This window comes from Oreochromis aureus, linkage group 14 (assembly GCF_013358895.1).
Source record: "Oreochromis aureus strain Israel breed Guangdong linkage group 14, ZZ_aureus, whole genome shotgun sequence".
Taxonomy (NCBI): Eukaryota; Metazoa; Chordata; class Actinopteri; order Cichliformes; family Cichlidae; genus Oreochromis; species Oreochromis aureus.
The window spans coordinates 3671840-3690496 of NC_052955.1; the positions used below are offsets into that span (position 1 = coordinate 3671840).

Consider the following 18657-nt stretch of genomic DNA (forward strand, 5'->3'; position numbering starts at 1 on the left):
TATTTGTCCCCTTCAAATGTTCAGTGTTTAATCTGTACTGTATTCTACGAGCCTGTTCTCACTCCCGAAGTGTAACATCCCAACAGTTTGTCACGTCCCACGACGTTCCTGAGGAACGTGAAAGGTTACCTTCCGTGTTCTTATGCTATGCGCCAGGTTATGGATGAAATCCAGTAGAATGACGGTCCCACGGTAATACACGTTCTAGCCATGCATTCCAGCCCTAACCCTAACCCTTCCCTAACCTTAACCAGCACTTTAATGACGTTAAATAGTGTTTTCCAAAGCGATTTAAGTAAAATGAACGAACATGTGTAGATTGAGTCCAAACGGTTCTCATGTTTCCAATGTCGTCATTTAGGGACGTGTTGGGTGCCCAGAAGCGTAATATGTTGATGATTTGTCACCAAGCGTCAAATATTACACTTTGGGAGTGAGAACGTGTTGATTTTGCAGCTTAAATAGTTTAGTAAATATTATCAACAGCTCTGCAGACTGGCGCTTTCTATTGTTAACTACTTTTTAAAAAAATTGGAACGCTCTATTTGCAACCAAAGCGCTCATTTGTAAGTAGGATTTTGAACATATAATCTCATTACTGCAGTCACTTGATTGGCTCCCAGTTCAATACAGTTTAGTCACTGGTGGAGTCACCCACAGTCCATTAGAAAAAGTGCAGGTTTAAGTCACACACACACACACACACACACACCTTCATGCTAATTTAGCCGCTGTGTGCTATTAAGGAAAATCATTTTGTGTGTTCTGGTGTTTCACTTATAACGACTGGTGTCACTCTTTTGTGTATATAGACTTGTGTGCACCTTCTTGGACTGCAGACATGTATGTGCATTTGTGCTTCATGTCTTTTTCAGTGTTTTGTGTTAAGCAGCAGCTGAATTTAATGGAGGTGAGGGAGGAATGGAGATAGATGGTCAGCCTGTGATAGAGTCTGTTGCTGGGTGACAGTTGTGGGGGGGTGACTTAGCGACCCTCTGCCAAATTACTTTCTAGGAAGAAGAGCGGAGCTTAAGATAGCTCCTTACTTATCTGTTATAACTCACGGGAGGAGGGAGTGGGAGGGTGACAGAGACATGCAGGATATCGATGTGAGAGGATAGGAAGGGCAAGATGCAGAAAAGGAAGGTAGAGAAGAAGAACAGACATGTGGGGGGAAATATAAAAGAAGAGAATTATTTAATGATGCAAAAAAGAGTGAGGGAAAGATGTTAAAGATAGAAAAGAATAAAAGACTGGAGACGATCAGGGGCAGGGGGATGTTGCAGAGACAAAGGAGTTAAGAGGAAAGAAGGTGTAACAGATAAGATGGATGAAAAACTGCAATTTGGGAAGAAATCATTTAAGGAAAGAAGAAAAAGGATGATTCAGTGGTTGGTGATACTGATCACGGTCCTGTTGAGGACAGATGTCTCCTTCACGCTGGAGAACAGTCTGGGCCTGCTCAGGCTCCGCCTGCAGCTCTGCTTTGAATTCTAGTTATAATTCACACACAGAGGCAGAAGGATGGAGGCAGCTTCAGACAGGTTTACCTGCAGCCGCTCTGACACCAGGGTGGAAATCACCGTAGGGCAGGTCACAGTGTCCTTTAGGGTTGGTGCTGAGATGCACCGGGGTATGGCAATTATGAAAAGATGGGAGTGAGGTTCATGCCACATTTCAGTGCAAACCTGTAATTTTTCACTGTGTAGGATTAATATGTAAAAAGGGGCGTGGCTAAACCATTTAGTAACCTAAGCAGTTTGTAAAATTTAAAACAGAAAATTAAGAGAAAAAAAAAAGGGAATCAAGACTTGAAGCATGGTCATCTAAAGACCCGCCTCCTCCAACCCTCTACATGTAGACTGCATTGCTCTTTAAATTCAGACGGTTATATGTGAGCATGCATCACACAAAAACCTCCCCCTGCACTCGCTGATAGCACCCCTCTGAGCCAGACAAACACGCACACTGATGCTTGGAAATGCCATAAGCGTGTACACACGCTGTCTGTCTGTGTAGAAACACACACACACATCGGGACGCCGACTGACGCTGACTAATGACAGGCTGCTGGTTTGTATGGAGTGACAGAGGTGCCACTTGCGCCGTTTCCACGGTGAAGGGCGTTTCCCGGCAAAGCCATTTTGTGGCTGAAACTGAGATTGAGTTCCCCCTTCATTTAGGTGACAGATAACAAGAGCCTGGAAATCAAACCCGACACTATCAAACACTCAGCCATCAGTCACATCGGACAGCTTACTGCAGGTAGACAGACAGATGATCCCTGCAAGGAGACAAGGACAAAGGAGATGACAGAGGAGATGCAATGAGGAAAGTCCTGCAGGCTTTGCATTAAGAAGAAGAAGAAGAAACTAACTCTTGGTTGGAGGAGAATATTTAATAGTTGTGTTGAAGTTTTTTCACCCTGAGTTTCTGCAGGTGGTTCATGTTTAAAACCAGTGTTTTCATGTTGACGATCACCACAGCTGAGTGTCACGCTAATGCCAGAGAACCAACAGCAGTCCATGCTGTCCAAGCTTCATATATCCATGTCTGATGTCTGTTTCTGCTGTGAATTCTTCCTTAGGAGTCACGCCAGCTATGCAGAGTTCTGCTGTGCTTTTTCAGCAGCATTTTGATGGCTTGTAGGTTCAGAGTTGTGACATAATGTTTGGGGGGAACCACCTGACCTGCTGTGTATACCACTGTGCAACTGTTAAGAGTGCATTAGAAAGGTGGGAGTTTTGTGGCCACACAGAAGCAAACTTTGCCTACTGCCACAATCACAGCTATGACTCACTGTGACTGTGTCCTCTCCCCTGAAATGCAATTCAAGCTGAAGAGTCGGCGTTCTAGCACACTGATCCAATGACCTTGAAGGGGAGAAAGTTAAATGTATTTCAGGTATCGTTTGTGCATTTTGTCGGTGGAGCTGTGATACTTTGTGATTGCACCTTTTACTTGGGTCATATTGCAGGAGGGTACTGCAGCAGGAATTCTTTGTATTTCTCATCCTTGTTGTAGCTTTTTATGCCTTTTTTTTTACTGTAAATAAATTCTTAATTTTCCTCTCTAGGTTTTAATGATTGTGTTATTTTGCTGTTACTCTAGTGACACGGCTGAGAATGTGGGGGGGCGGGATTAATTTGACTAATCTCTCCCCTCTTCCATGTTACGATGCTCTGGGAATGAACCTCGAGTCTGTGTATTAAATGGTCAGTGCATTACATGATCAGTCAAGAGATTAACACAGGCTTACACGATGTCTCTTATATCCATGATGGATCTGTGTTAATCTTCTGTGTGTCCAAAATGTCCTTTTAAAATGATAAAATGATGAAGCTACGTACAAGACATCCAAACGAGCACCGTTTCAGGGACATTATTTCTCAGATGTGTGAGTTTGATCATCTGAACTTTACATGTGAACAGCTGATGCAATAATGAGATTGTCCACTCAGCTAACTGATCAGGTATATTCCTAGACAGCAACAACAAGTCACCTTATTTATTGGCGTTTGTAAAGATTTTTCTGATTGCTGACACCTTAAATTTATAGTGATGTTGATTGACGACTGCACGAGCGGATTTCCTGACATGTTCTCTCATCAGGCCTTGTACATGCACGTGCCCATACGTGCATGCCATCACTGTGTGTAAATCAGACCGTTATGAGCTGATCGTGTCTCTCAGCACGCCTGGTCATTAAAGTAGCTGACTAAAAAATGTGCTGATTGATGAGCATTCGGGAAATGTGATCTGTGCCCGAAGGGAGCCCGAGAAAAGTTAATAAGCCTCTGAGCCCCTCCAGATGTCTGATGGCAAACATCTCCTGAACAGAACCAACCACTATTTTTGATTTTCAATTAAATGTTTCCTCTTTATTCTGACACCCTCCGTCTGATGTCCATGTGTAGCTCAGGTTTTAAAAACCTCTTGTTTTCAGATATGTTCTGTGGTTTGTGAGCAAAGCTGAAAGTAGGCTGACATGAACCAACCTGAATACCTGCGAGTATTCTTAGTTTAAGACTGTAGCTTTTTCAGCTTCTGCCTTATACAATATTTTACTTTCAGGTAATTGAGCTGCATTCTGGTAGATTTCAGACTGCTGATGGTTTGATTTGTACTGAACTGCAGTCACATCAGCCTTTTTCTGCCTTAAAACAAAGTTTTCTTTGAAAATTGTTCCTGGACCTTGAAGCAGATGTTTCAGTTTTGTTCAGTGTAATTGTCTGTTTCAGTAGTAAATATTCAGGAACAGTTATCGCTGTTCTTTGTTCAACCTTACTTCACTATAGGAGAGAGACATGACAACTGAAATCTATGGGAGATTTTGTAATGCCACAGATAGTGGTTCCCCTTCTAATGTCTCCAAAGAGCTAATCAATCACATGAGGCAGTCACATTGTTGCAGTTTTACTGGCTCATTGTGTCCATGGTGTAAATTAGCACCTGTCTTCATCGCTCTGATGAAGGCAGGTGGCTGGCACTGGCACTGTAATTGCAGTCAAAGCAGCTCTGCATTGTGCTGTTAATGAAGCTTCATTGTTGTCAAACTTGAAAATGTCTGATACCAAAATTTTTTATCCTTGTTAACAGATGACACATATTTACTCTACATCCAGAATTCTGTTTATGGAAATTACTCTTAGTACCTTAGCCTAGCCTACCCCTAACTGGGGATGTCCACTGTGGAAGTGGTCGTTGATCATGCGTGTCATCACACGAGCCAGGGTTTAAAAAAAGGCGTTTGTCATTACGATCACCGTAACAGCCACTCCATGGCTCAGCATCAAGGAACCACCTCAACAGCCACCCGAAGGATAAACGTCACTCTTTCGAGGATGACAAGGTTCACATTTTGGACAGAGAAGACTTGTGAGAGAAGTAAAAGAGGCCATCTGTGTCCATTGTGAACGGCCATCGTTGAACAGAGGCGGCAGCTTATGACATCAGCTATCAGCCTATATGCCCCTGATGATGGTAATGAACTGTATCACAGCTTGGCTCATGTGATAGCTCATACGATCAATAGTAGGTCAACTTAAAGAAGTCCACTTGCCATCTTTTTTTAAAGATGTCCAGAGTACCATGACCTAGATGACACAGACATTTAAAGATATTATTATTGGACAACAATGATGGTTAAATCTGCAGGCAGCAATCACACTGAGACATGGATAAACCCTCAGGCTCTGTGTGCCGCAGTCGTGCACACATCTGTAACAGAAAAGGTCTTGATAGTATATATAAATATATATAAATGCACACTGGTGCTTGAGTAATATGAGATTTGTTTATGTCCAGGATCTCTCAACAGATCCCGTAATACTGTCGTATTTAATGTGAGTGAAAGCACATCTCATTACAATAATGTTTCAGTAACATGGTCTCAGACAACCCTCGGTGACTGCAGTGTCTCTGACAGTGTGAGCCTCTGTCAGTCTCTGTTTGCATGTGGGCGTCTCTGTGTTGAAGACCGGGAGGAGGAACACTACTGTTATTCTAACAGGACCCACCCGTGAACAACTCACCATTTACACACATTAATTCTATTTTTTCCACTTTTTTTAATTGATATAGGAAAAGGCAGCTTGGTGTAAAAACTGTACATTTACAGTTATTAAAGGTTCCTGTGGGTCTTTAAAAAGCCTTTAAAAGCCAAAATTCAAAAAGAGTCATTTTGCTTTGCCTAAACATTTGCTTTTGCTATTGATTTTTATAACTGAATTCATTATGTCATGTGGAAAACCATTTAAGCTGATAAAATAAACAGGCAGGAATATCCAAACTGCTGATGGTTTGTTCACAGTAATGTTTATTTGCATGTAAATGTCTGCATGTAGACTGTCCACCAACTTTATGATCCTCGTTTGACACCTTAAACCATTAAGAAAACCCTTTGGTCTCATTTTGCAACCATAAATTTTAATGATTGGACTGTTGATCATAAAGAGACTACGCTAGTGGAATGTGCGCTGACACGTGCGCTTGTATTTTGGATAATCAGCAGTTTACCAAAGGTTCTGCCTGGTAAATAAGAGAATGAGGAAACATTAAATGACTGAGTGACCCACGTGCAGGAATTTTTCATTAGACTACAGCAGGGGTATTACACTAAAATTTGAGGAGGTCCAGTTGGAGAAAATCTTCTCAAGCAGAGGTGATTGTGATAGAGAAGCAGCCTTTTCTTTTTTTTTAATTAATATCCGAACATATGAACAATAGACTGTCAAATCAATGAAAATACAAGTTAAAAACATTTCAACAAAATTTATTGTTAACACTGAAACACACAGTAGGCCTACAATAGATATAAGGCTGCTGTTTAAAATGAATTAGAGAAAATAAATAAAATGGCTAAATTGTGCATCTTAAAACAAAGTGCTTAATTTCAGAAAAAAAATAGCAGCAGCTTGAGTTTCCCTTTTTCTTTCCCTTTTACATCTCGACTTAACAGTCTCAACAGATAATATCAAAACATTTTAACAATAGTTTCTCTTTCTTTCAACTTATATTCACTTCCCCACTTTCTGTTGTTCAGTGGAGAATTGAGCTTTAGTTTGCTCTACTAGGATTGTAAATCTGGGCTGGAATGGTGTCAGGGCCATTCTCAACACATGTGTAGGTGCTCATTGTGAGCCTCGATATTTAGTTTTATTATGTTCATTGTGGAGAAAGCTGCCTCACAGCTGTATGTGGAGCCAAACATGGTCAAGATGTACAGGGCTACTTTCAACTCAGATTTGGGAAAGCTGTCTCAGAGACCATTGGAGCCAGAAAGTGGCAGGTTCAGTTCTTCCAAACTGCTCTTTCAGGGCCACATCCATTTGGAGAAACCAGCTGCATTTGAAGAGGCCCAGCATTTGCCCACTGAATTGTGACTTCCTTTGAGAACTCTGACATCAGTGATGAGAAATGGGTTCTTCATGAACAAGTGAGCTGCTGTCCAAAGCTGAAGCTATCAAAACGTTTGCTGAAGTTTTCAATCAGCTTATCAACAAAGTCAACAAAAAGACACATCTCTCTGTCCCTGAACCTGTTCCTTCACTGTTGGAAATAGTCTCCTTGCAGGTCTTCTTTGAACACTTCAAGTTTCCTCTGAAAGGAGCGGACAGCTGTCATCAGTTTACAAATTGAATTGTCCTTGTCCTGCAGCTTCAAATTCAGTTCATTCAGGTGTGAAGTGATATCAACCAAAAGGCCACAATATCCATGTTTATCTCATCATTTAAAAAGAGAGAAAAGTTTGTTGCTTTCTGACTTTCCAGTTCTTCCAAAGCTGCTACTTCACTTCTGATGGACCAAAATCGCTCCAATGCCCTGCCTTTGCTAAGCCATCTCACTGAAAGAAGATCATCAGCGTGTGCATCAACTTCTCTGAGGAATTCCTGAGTTGACAAGAAGAAGATGCCCTGAGAAAAATCATTTTCATCATTGTTTTCATCACCTCAGCATACTCATCTGACAGGGTGGAGCATAAGACAGACACGAATAATGCAATGGTAAGAGATTAGCTCGGGATTGTCCTCTTTCATTCGCTACAGCTCCTTTCTCTCTATCATAGCAGGGGCTCCATTGTGATTGAAACCACTTGGTTTGGCTCTATTCCTCGCTTTGTTAACATTTCCTTAATGGCCAGGTAGATATCCTCTCCTCTTGTAGTGCTGTGAAGGAAGTTACACCTAGCAGGTCTTCACAGAACTCTTTGTTATCGTTGTTGAAGAACCTTACATAAACTAACAGCTGAGCATTGTCAGACACATCAGTGGACTCATCTACAGCCAAGCCTACACATGGTGTCTTATGAATAGCTTCTTCCAGCAGACAGGACATCCTGAGCTAATATTTCACTTCTCTTTGTGGCTGTTGATATGACATAGGTATTTGCTTTATTTTGTTAAAGCTCTTCTTTTGTTTACCCTCAAGTAATGTTTCTGCTAACTCATGCACTCTTTGACAACACCTGCATCTGCAAAGGGCTTTTTGTGTTCACCTAAAATCCAAGCAGCTCTGAGGGAACATTCATGAGCACGTTGTTCTGAAAAACTGGTTAAGATCCTTGTGGATTAATAATTTCTGAGACTGCTAATTTTCTGGGACCTGAGTTCAGACTTGGGTGGGTATGATTGCTCAAAGGCTTTGTGCTTTGTCTCATAGTGGCGTTTGACATTGCCACTATTAATCAGTGCCACGGTTTCTGAACATATATGACACACTGGTTGAACAGTGTGTCAATAGATAACATCAAAATGCGTCGGTCCATTCAGTCTTAAGTTCTATTTTCGGTGTCTACTTTTCTTCTTTGAAAGCGCCAGTTGTTTTACCTCTTTGACTCCACTCACGTCTTGTCTCACTGTATCGTTAATATCGCTTGTCATTCGCCTCTCACCGTCTCTTTCCTCTTTCTGTCTGTGTTGCACTCAGCGTTGATCGCCTTGAATGCGCAGATGTGATTGGCTTTAGTGTCACGTGGGTGGCTTAACTACTATTGGTTTATATGTTCCCTTCTAATACAATGTTACGTTACCGCTTAAAATTGAATCGCCCCGTCAAAATTAAATATAATTTAATAATTTGTTAACTATCGGTCCGGGTCCATATAGGATGGCGACTGGGTCCGGACTCGGACCCCGGTCCGCCTGTTATTGACCCCAGACTACAGCAAAGCACCACAATATGTACCAGAGAGAGAGCGTGTTGCAGTGGAAGGCATGCACGAGAATAAAATACAGAGAAGGTGCAGCTTTTCCTTTGTTTTACAGCTGCTGATATTTTCCAAGGTCTGGATTTTAAGAATGGCAAAAAAACAGCTGCTGCAGTATATCTCAATCAGCCACAACGTGAGGGTCGTTGGCAGGTGAAGTGAATAACACCGATTATCTTTTGGCGCTAATGAATCTTAAGCTCATCTGTGCTTTCCTTTGACCACATCAAACTGTAAGTTAATGTCACCATGGATCTGTGAGAATAAAATAACAAGCTGTAAGTAGTATCAGTGGAAGCGCTCAGATGGTTCCTGTGTTGCTTTTATGTTTGTGTTACTCAGGTTTTTGCCCCTCGGCCTTAAACAGCTGATAGGGTATTGTTGTGACCCCGTCAGGCAGGCGGGGGGCGTGGACAAGTTTCCATGACTGCGATAACTGAGAACGAGGCGACCTAGGAGCTTCAAATAGATACGATTGGTGTATTTACCAAAACTCTCAGGCAAGTTCTAATCTCATTGAGATCAACCACAAGGTCAAAGGTCAGTGGTCAAGTTTCCCGAAAATCTTGTGAATGTGAAAAGATAAGATAAGATAACCTTTATTAGTCCCACACGTGGGAAATTTGTTTTGTCACAGCAGGAAGTGGACAGTGCAAAAGTTAAAAGAAAACTATGGGATTTTCAAATTGGTAAGACAATGCATCAGCAGAAAAACATCTGCATCTACCTTAAAGAAGTAATTGCTGCTGCCCATCAGTCTAACAATTTAAAGTCCATCGTTCAACAGTAAGAAAGATTATTCACAAGTGCAAAGTATTCAAGACAGCTGCCAGTCTTCAAATTCACCCTGAGGTCAGACTCTGCAATGCAAAGAGAAACTGCAGAAAACCTCAAGAGCTACATCTCAGACTGTACAGGCCTCAGTTAGCATGTTAAATATTCAAGTTCCTGACACAACAATTACAGCAAGACTTCTAGAGCAATGTCCTTTGGATAGATGAGGCTAAAGTACATGTTTGATCATGTTTAATGCATCAGCAAGGATGACCAAAGCAGAAGCTTTGTGAAAACCAAACACAGCCTATCAGCACAAACATCTTGTACAAACTATGAAGCATGATGATGTGGGCTTGTTTTGAAGTCGCAGGACCTGTGCACCCTGCAGTCATCGAGTCGACCATGAACTCCCTTTACTCCAAAGTATTCTGGAGTCAAATGTGAGGCCATCTGTCCAACAGCTAAAACTTGGCCCAAACCAGGTCACGCAGCAGTATACTGACCCCAAGCACTGCAGCACATCTCCAACTGAATGGCTTAAAAGAAAACAATCAATGTGCTGCAATAGTCCAGTCAAAGGTCAGAGCTCGACCTGCTGTGGGAACTGTGCTGTGCGTAAATTAATGCCATCAAATTTTAATGAACTGGAGCTATTTTCTAAAGAGGAGTGGGGGAAATTCCTCCTCGATGACCTAAAAGAGACTCTCATACACAAAATGATTGCATGGAGTTGTTGCTGCTGCTAAAGCTGTTCAACATGCTGTTAATCATGGGGTATATTTAATTTTTCACAAAATTGTAATAGCTGTTTGTAGAACCATTATGCTTCACACCATTTCAAACTGATTTAAAGTAAGATGATTGTGTATTTATATGTATTTATAAAGCATATTTAAACAAATTATAAATAAATCGATTTAGATATAGCGATAAAACCACAATACTGTCCAGAAAAACAAAAAAACTCCCCATAAATATCATGAAAATGTTTTAATTTTTAATGACAAACATGTATTTCTAGTATTGTTATTCCTGTTATTATCTAACAGTGTTTTGGTGGAGTTGTTACATGAAGCTGTTCCCATTTTCAGTCCCACAGTTTCCGTATTTGATATTGAAATCCTCTGCTGTTTGGTCCTGTAGGCTCCTGATCATCTACAGTGACTCAGTATGAAGTCAGATATACGCAGCTAATCTTTTCTCTTGTAGCTCAGAGCCATGCTATAGCTAGTGCTAATCTCTTAGCCTACAGCATTAGCTCTTGCTAAGGCTAATCCCTTTTTGTGTAGCACCGGGCCCGCTAACGCTAATCCATGTGGCTGTGTTGTGCTAATGCTAATCCAGCTGTCAGTCAGAAGTGCTGACCGGTGTAGAGATGAGAAGACACCTGTGTGCTGCTTACTGTACTCCAGCTCTCCTCTTCCACTGTTATCACCTGCCGTGAGGCTCACTTCACCTCCTGCTTCCCTCCCTCTCTGTCATTTCTGATCATCCCGTGGTCTTTCTGATTTAACCTGTTTGTCTACATACCTGGTAATCCGTTTGCTAATCCAACCCTCTTTCCAGGAATGCAGCACTTAAATGTAAAATTTCAACCTCATATAAACCCGGCATTTCAAGCTAAAGCTTTGCTCTCAAATTTTACATGAAAATGCGCGTTAGAAGACACGCTGTTTGGAATCGAGACTATGATTTTAATGCTTATTGAGTTATACAGTCATTCTTTTAGCTCTCAGGATGTCAGGACTCTTGAAGCTGGCTCCAAAAGTGAATGAATACCCACAGGCTTTTGGCTACTACTCTAAAGTTAACCCAGGACTGTTGACACATAGACCTATACAGTAGCTGCTCGGTGTCTGCTGTTCCTCACGTCTGGATCTGCAAGACCAAAAGTGAGGCCTAGGGGTATTTGTTCAGGTTTGTGGCCTTTTAGAGCATTTTTAAATGGAATTATTTGACAAATAATATGGTTTACTGTGAGGTACAGCCAGGCATTGACATTGAGTTGTAAGTAAATCTTAGCCCTAAAATTCAGTAGTTCCTCTAAAAGTGTTGACATTACAGGATTTGATAAAAACAGCCTTCTTTAAGGGCTATTTTTAGCATGAATTAGGCCATAGTTGGGATAGCAGGTTGATGCATGTGGGACTGAATTAAATGAAGCATGTATATTGGTGGTATTGATAAAACACATCACCCAGTGCAACCATGCAGCTCACCGTTGAGTTTGAACAGAGGCCTGTGGCAGAGCTAATCAGATTAGGCTTCGACTACATACATGTTGCTTCAGATTAATCGAACTTTGGGCTTTTTCACAGAAACTTGTGGCTAATACGACGTCTGTAATGTCAGCAAAATGATCCTCGTCTTGCTACCGTTGACATAAACACTGAGCGTTACGCTTTTCGGAGATGGCACAGTGAATTTGAAGTTTTCCGATCTCCCGTTCTCTCCAGTTATCTGCTGTTTATTTCATCGTCTGGCGAGACAGCTTCCTGTCATTGCTAAAATCCACTGCTTTCGAGAGTCTGAACAAAACAGCTTGAAGCTTCCCCGGTGATGAAACACTCAGCCTCTTCCTCCTTCCTCCTCCCACTCGTTTCCAATAACTCCCCCTTGGGACAGCTTTTCTTCATCTCTGTTATTCATGTTCTTTTCTGCTTATTTTTTATGAACACTGTTGTTTTTTTCCCGCCATCGTCCATCACGCTGTGTTTTAAAGCCATTTGGATTTTCTTATCAAATTCTGTTCTTTTTGTTATGAAGCCACCGTTATTACAGCCCGGCTTCTTCTGTCATCTGTCACCGCCGCGCAAATTGTGTTTCTGCTGCATTCGTCAGTTGTGGCTTCATTTTATCACCTTGTTTAATTACCTTACTTCTATCTTTTACTACAGCACAAACTAAATTAACCAAAGTAAACAGTACACGCCTGCAGGCCTGGAGGCGATTCAAGTGAATACATTTCGAAAATGGGTAAAAAATGTATTACTAAAGAAAAATGTATATCTGCCGATGCACAGGATGTGATGTAACTGTTTCTCCAAAAGGACTGTTCACCTACGCTACACCCACACCACCCTGATATCAAACTCTGAGAAAATTTCCACCTTCAGGCACGTTGTTGGCACAACATTATACATCATCAGCGCGTGATGCTCTGAAGGTTATTCTGTGAAATATTTGTCTAATTTTCTTTTTTGTTATACCTGAATCCTCTCATCCTCATCAGCTGCACTTAGCACTTTCTTGCATTTCCCAGCATGCCTCAGGAGAAACTTAAGAGAACAGCCGGTCGCAGGTTTTTCTGTGTAGGTGGACTCGGTGATGAGGAACATAGGAGCTGAGAAAAGTGAGCGTTTTGCCTCTTACTGAAAACACATCTTTTCCTTTGTTAAAGCTGCAGAAATACTGAATCTGTATTTTTGTCCCTCACAAATGTCAGTGATTTTGTATTGAAACATGGTGCTGGAGTGTGCCGCGTGTCACATGTACTCCGAAAAGACCCTTTTTGAGATTTCACGGTCACATTCATCACCCTTAAAAATTATATGTGTTGGAGTGTGCACACAAATTCATCCAAACTGTTTGTTTGTTGGAAACTGGTGGAAACATTCGGCTCAGAAGCATCAGAATGACACTGGGTTTGAAAAACACATTAAAAAAACAAATCTGCCTTCCCAGAGAGGTGGATTTGTGGTGTAATGGACTGAAATCACTTTCTTCACCTCCAGAACAAACACAAAGTGTGAGGGTACTTCAGCAGAGCAGACAGCTGAATCCAGCTCCAGACTCCCATTCCTCTTTTAAGAGATCAAATTCAGATTTACCAGTGCGATTAAATCCATCTTGGAGATCCACCACACTTCATTGATGTCAGTTTGGACGACAAAAGGGTCCACGTGCCTTTTCACTGGGCCTGTCATGTTTCATGATGCCTTTCTTTAGCTAAAAGTAACACATTTATAGAGCTAATATAGCACAACACTGTTTTTTCATGATTATTTTATATTACATTTTTTCCAAATAAATCTCTGATAAAAAAAAAGAAGAAAAATTGGAAATCTTGGACATCAAACTTGTCTCTATTTCTAAGAGGCTGCGTTTGAATTTTTCTGACCCAAAGACGTGTCAAAATAAATCTCTTATTCTATAAACTAAATGCTTTAAATGTTTGCAGCCCATTAAATTTTCATCAGTCATACTCTCCACAAGGAGAATATAAAACACAGACATCGTCATGCAGTAATGTGGACGTGCCTTAAACCTGCTTTTTTTCTATTGTCCAGCAGAGGGCGACTCCTCTAGTTGCAAAATAAAGTCTAATTGTTAAGATGTTTGTGACGATTACCAATCTGTGACCTCCGTAAACACTTAAATAGATGCAGGGCGTGCTCTAGGACCTTTGTGACGGGTTACCTTATGAGCATGGACGGGCTCAGGGGGTGGCTGTGGCTCAGCAGGTAGAGCAGGTGAAGTAATCGGTATCGTGTGGTGTGAGTGGGTGAATGAGACATGTTGTATAAAACAGCACTATTTAAGAAGCGTCCATCCATTTACCATGAGAGGGCAGAACTCAGTTCTTCAGTCAGACCTCCTCTCACTTGTCACATGCGGCTACAACCACGATGTCAGGATCCAGAATTTTCAGTCCAAGGCTTCACAGCCAGGCTGCATTAACTGGTTTACATTCACTGTCTACATAGATCACACATACATGTTTGCTCTTTGAATGAGAGTAGTGGCAGACTTCTACCCGGGGTTCTGGGGTTTGTGTCGATTTTAGGTTGGATTAAGCACCAAATGATCTTTGATCAAGTGTAGACACAGATATTATTCTTAATTTATCACATAAAGACTCTTATTTTTTTCATGCAGAAAAACAAAAAAACACGACCCTGACATGCTGTCATGTAATGGACATGCATGCACTTATATACGTGACAGTAAGAGGTTTGCTATGTAAACTGAGTGTTTTCCATGTGAAACACTGAAAGAGTTAAGCTGATAACGGACATGTAATGGGCTTGTAACTTTAAAAGTAGGTGTTAGATCTGCGACAACTTTGACATTTTTTCTTGAAAACTGACACAAATGATTAATTCTGAATAATAATGTTCACTGGTTACTGTTTGAGTAGTTCTTCTGGCTCCTAAATGCAAATATGTAACAATAACAACTGTTTCAGGTAGAATTCAGGACTTCACATATCCCTTCATGTCCCTTCGTAACCCTTCAAAATATTCTTCCTGCTTGACAATATTAATTAATTTTTTTTATAGCTAATTGCCTTCAGCGCAAACCTCTGAGTTATCAGTATTTTCATTCTTCATTTCAGGTCTATGTCGCTCTGTAAAACCACCGCTCGCTACGCAGCTTCCCTTCGTCCTTTCTGTATGTCCTGCTGAGGAATTTGGATGAAAGGAAAGGAGGCAGAGCAGCCTCGAAGGGAGGGCAAAAAAGAGAGAGGAAGAAGTGATAGAGGAAAAGAGGGAGGAGAAGTGACAGCAGGGACAGAAAATAGAGGCAAAGAATCTTTAGGAATACTAATAAATTAATGATGCAACATGTTGACATTTTTCTCTTTCTTCTTTCTGTCCCTGCACTCTTTCCTTGTCTCATTTCAACCCCTCTCTTCAACTCTCCTCCCCCTCCTCCTCCTCCCCTTCTTCCTCTGCAGGTAGGAGGGTGTCCTTGTTAGCTTGTCATCCTGTTGTAACCCTGAGGCCAGTGATGTGACTGGAATGTGAATTCATCATAAAAGGACCGACTCTACCTGAGGACTTCCTGCTTCCCCAAGAAACTCAGGTAAGTCGTACATAATGGAATATTTAATGTGATAATTCTCTGTGTGGTTTGACTGTACGTCTGGAAAAATTACAAGTGGTGAAAAGCAGCTTGGTAATTTTGGGCCTTTGTTTTGTTGCAAGTCTGATAGGTCTGTCTGCAGTAATTTCATTCAGCTGAAAAGAGCCGATGCATGAATGGGGAAAATTGATCATACTTAATTAAAGAGGCCGTTCATTTTTTTATTCGGTGCCAATGTTTTCTGAGAAAGGCAGAACGCTTAAACAAGGCAGAGTACAGATGGTGCAGGGTATTGGGTATTTGAAACTTGCTTGGTGTGAGATGCTGATAATGTTTCTTATGCTGGGTTCTCGTGCTGGTGCTCGACGTCAGCCCGACCTGCCGTAGACCCTCTATGGCACCACTGTGGGCCGGTAACAAAAACAGGCTTTATTTTTTGTCCTTTCCTGTTTTGGGGTCAATCAGGAGTGTCAGAATCAGAATATTATATTAATCCATGAGGATATTATGTGCGTACAGCTGTAATAGCTGGTGTGGTTGGTGTTGCTGGTGTAGCTAGATGGATTAGGTGGAAGTGCAAGTAGACAGCGCACCACATCTCATAGCCTTGTCTATGACGTTTTTAGATTCCACCTTTTACTTGACTGTTTGGGGTCCAGAGTTCTGAATGTACAGACCTGAGGTGACCCAGTCTCTCGGATATGCAGACTCAGGCTGCTGCGATGCACTGATCCTTTCACTCTTGATATGCAACTACTGCATCTCATCAACCTTTGCCTTCTCTCTCTGTCATGGAGTGGGTTTTGTTCTTGTCCTCTCGTTACCCCAGCCTGATGTCTTCTGGTTCTGCCAGAACTCTGTTTGTGTTAAACGGGAGTTTGTCTTTCCTGGCAGTGCTTGTTCATAGTGTATTGTCTTACTGTTGGTGTTATCTCTGTATATATTGTAAGATCTGTATTTCAAGATACAGTGCCTTGTGATGACTGTTGTTGTGAATATGTGCTGTATTGATAAAATTTTATTGAAACAATGCCTGTGAGCCGAGCACTCTGAGGTGTGACAGCTTGAAACACTCAGTTTCACACTTATTTTAAGCCTTGGCTCTTTATGATGTCAGAAAGAGCAGATACCCAACTCTGCGTGGGAAAATTGAAGCTCCCACACACTTTTGTTTGTAAGGGTCAGCCTGGCAGACGAAAACTGTGGGCAGGGAGCTAAAACAGCTTCTTTCAAATGTAATATGACCTGAGAGTAACTGGTTCAGTCCTTTCTGTTGGTTTTCTTCCATGAATGTGTTTATAGTGTCTTTAACTGGGCTGTGTGTGCAGCACAGGTGGTAATACTGTGAGTGTGTGAGCTCCATTCTGTCACATCATCATTACAAAACACATTATTATTAAAAATTACATAAAACATTACCTGCATCGTGATGCTAAAAAATGTTTTTTAACATAGTTACAAATAGTTTCACCGCTTATATAAAAAAAAAATAAAAGTAATGTAACTACTTTTGAGTTCTTAATCAAAATCGTAGAACTTGATAGGTTTCATTACTTTGTGTCTGAACCTGGGAAATAAAACAGGATTGTCCTTCAAAGGCTTGTGAGGTTTGAAATAAGGCATTTTAATGAAGACAGATTCCCAGAATAACAAAGGTTCTTTTGGGCCAACACAGCCACCTGCCCTGGCGTGGTCGGCTGGTTGCAGGCACGACAGACTTGGCTAGGTTGAAGGAATGACAAGAGGCTGTAGAAATTAAAGTAAAAGAACTGAGGTCATTTAAGTGCCTGCTGCCACAAAAATGGAGTCTGTCTGGATGTATCGACAGCGCCTCGTGAGCCACTTTCCCCGCAGCGCTGTTGCACTTAAATGCGTTCCAGTAGCTTTGCTGAACGGCACTCAGCAGAAATAAGCCAAAAGAAAGGATTTCTGTACATAATGAAAAAAATGAAGCGAAATTTACTGACAACAAAACACAAGGGGGAATTTTGACACAGATTCTGTTTACTGAAGGAATGATTGGTTAATGTTTACCTGTCACTAAGAAGAATCTCATCAAGAGTGAAATAATCTACACACAAAGTGTGCTCAAAGCAGATTATAAATCACCATTAAATAATGTTTAATAGCAATTTTCCTTTGCTCTGTTTATCAGTGTGACATAATTCTATGTATTATTTTATTAATAATTTATTGAATCTATCGTGGGCTTCATCTCTACCTATGATTTTCTAATTTTCAATTTATTTTCTTGAATTCATTAATTTGTGCATTCATTTATTTGTTTGTTTGTTTTCTTATTAAATGTTTCATTTTAAAAGCTTGTTACTAAAAAGTACATTGCTGGGATTTCTATTTAGCAGCATTTTGATTAGTAAAATGTTGTACTCTGTTCCACATGCAACCCATATGATGCTTCATTAAGTCAAATTAGTCCAACACACACCTCCATTACCCCTCTTCTCTTCTATCATTACACCTTTATTCTGAAAATCTCTGCAGCTATTTTATATTGGAAAAAATGTCCCAGTGAAAACTTCCCACCGAGTCATTTAGCCAACTTATCCAGAGTGACTCACAATAGTTTAAGCTGCAACAAATCGCAATCCCTGCATCATCCACACAGTGCAAGTGTCCAAGAAGAAAAGCTGTAAGAGGATTGCAGGGGTCAGAGCTGTGCTGCACTCACATAAATGGTATACATTTCCCTGTCCATTAAAGAGATCTGTTTTGTATTACTGTAGCATCGGACAACATGAAATATGAGCTGAAAGAACAAATTCAGAACACGTGACACTTTTTCTGTTACTTAATGAAGGTTGTGGAAGAAAAACGGCAAAAAAATGCAATTTAAGAATGTTCTGCTGTCTCATTTGGGGTCGTCAAATATCACTTATTCACATTTTTTTAAAGTACTTTGCTGTCCCCATGGTTTGATCAGGGGTTATTCTCGGTGGAAGACACTGTTGAATCAGTAAAGAAACTCAGATTGTGCCTTTAAGTATGCAATGATATAATAACTGACTTTGCGCTGATGAACCATGATGACCATCTGTCTCAGATGCTGTTGGCCCTCCAAGTCCCCAAACCGTTTTTGACCCACTGAGCCGCAGACTCTAATAACAAGACGTCTGCAGCAGATTGTTAAAGTCTCATTTTTTCGCTCTGTTATCCTGATGAAAGACGTCACTGTCTTTGGGGGAAACCATACCACTGAAAGCATGTGTTGTTGCAGACCAGGTGGCACATGAATACCTGAACACGGAGTTTCCCAGTACAACATTGCCCAGAGAGTCATGCCCCCCCCACCAGCCTTACTCCCTCACATGGTGCCAAGAACATGTGACTCAGCAGGTCAGGTGGTC

The 18657-nt window shown here is 41.1% G+C and overlaps 1 protein-coding gene across 1 annotated transcript in view; it reads left to right on the forward strand.

Moving 5' to 3' along the window:
• Nucleotides 1-18657, forward strand: part of si:cabz01090165.1 (uncharacterized protein LOC100333421 homolog) — a 380989-nt gene that overhangs the window by 139585 nt on the left and 222747 nt on the right. The window contains exon 5 of the mRNA XM_031741783.2: nt 15165-15292. The gene's annotated coding sequence lies outside the window, so the exon portion shown is untranslated. The remainder of the gene's footprint in view (nt 1-15164; nt 15293-18657) is intronic.